The 941-nt window shown below is 30.2% G+C and overlaps 1 protein-coding gene across 1 annotated transcript in view; it reads left to right on the top strand.

Annotated features, from left to right (window-relative positions):
• The window catches only part of LOC106465994 (cytochrome c oxidase subunit 5A, mitochondrial-like), a 16,254-nt gene that overhangs the window by 7,300 nt on the left and 8,013 nt on the right, over window positions 1-941 (top strand). The gene's annotated exons all lie outside the window — the stretch shown is intronic.

Here is a 941-nt window from a genome sequence, read left to right as displayed (position 1 = left end):
TAATAAATCAAAAACAGTGGCACCCAGTTCACCTCTATCCATTTTTGGAAATGCTCCCTTATATACACTTACTTCTATATATGATATGAATAACCAATTGGAAGCTCAGAATGTTCCCCTAGTGATTTTCTCAGCCTTTCTATCATACCTAACACCATTTCTTTCTTTTGAACCAAGATTTCAATGAGTTAGGTTGTCTTTAGTCTGATCGAATTTTCATATTTTTGTTTAGACCCAAATACAGCTTAGTTACTAAGTTTGATAAATTATAGTAGAATTCTGTGGTATTGATGTAGTAATTTATGATTTTTTAGTTACTCAAAAGTATATATAAAACCTAAAAAAAATATTTTGTTTCATTTCCTCCACGTGCAAAATTTTTAAAGGCTTAGCAACCTACATCAAGGAGCAACTGAGTACAACAATCATAAATAGAGGAGACAATTGTTTGCTTTACTTCTTTATTTACTGTTCTACGTTTTAGGAAAAATAACTTTACAAACTTATTTCAAAATAGCCATAATCTATATACATATATAATGTATAATAATTCAAATGTGACTGTATTTTACAAAATACTAGTCAACTAAAACGTAGCCAAGACAAGTTGCTTTGTACAGACTACAAAAGGTCACCTTTATGTCATTTGATACAGTAACATGAGTGCACATGAGCCGCATGTAACATTGTAATTTCTGTATTGTTAGCTAGGCATGGGTGAAAGGTCAATATAATAAATATATATAAATGTATGATGTCATGAGACTTAAGCTATTTCGTCTAAGCATTTATGTTTTCGTGTTATAATTTGTGTTCATTCTAGAATGAAAGAGGCATAATTGATGCCCATTTCCTAATTTTTTATGGTGGTTGCGACATCGGTCAAATTTACCAAACCAGTACAGAGTTTAATTACTGAAAATTAGCAGATAAAATATATA

Source organism: Limulus polyphemus, unplaced genomic scaffold, assembly GCF_000517525.1.
Source record: "Limulus polyphemus unplaced genomic scaffold, Limulus_polyphemus-2.1.2 Scaffold2116, whole genome shotgun sequence".
In the NCBI taxonomy this organism is placed as follows: domain Eukaryota; kingdom Metazoa; phylum Arthropoda; class Merostomata; order Xiphosura; family Limulidae; genus Limulus; species Limulus polyphemus.
Note: the sequence above shows the minus strand (reverse complement) of the source record. Positions and strands in the feature narration are given on the sequence as shown.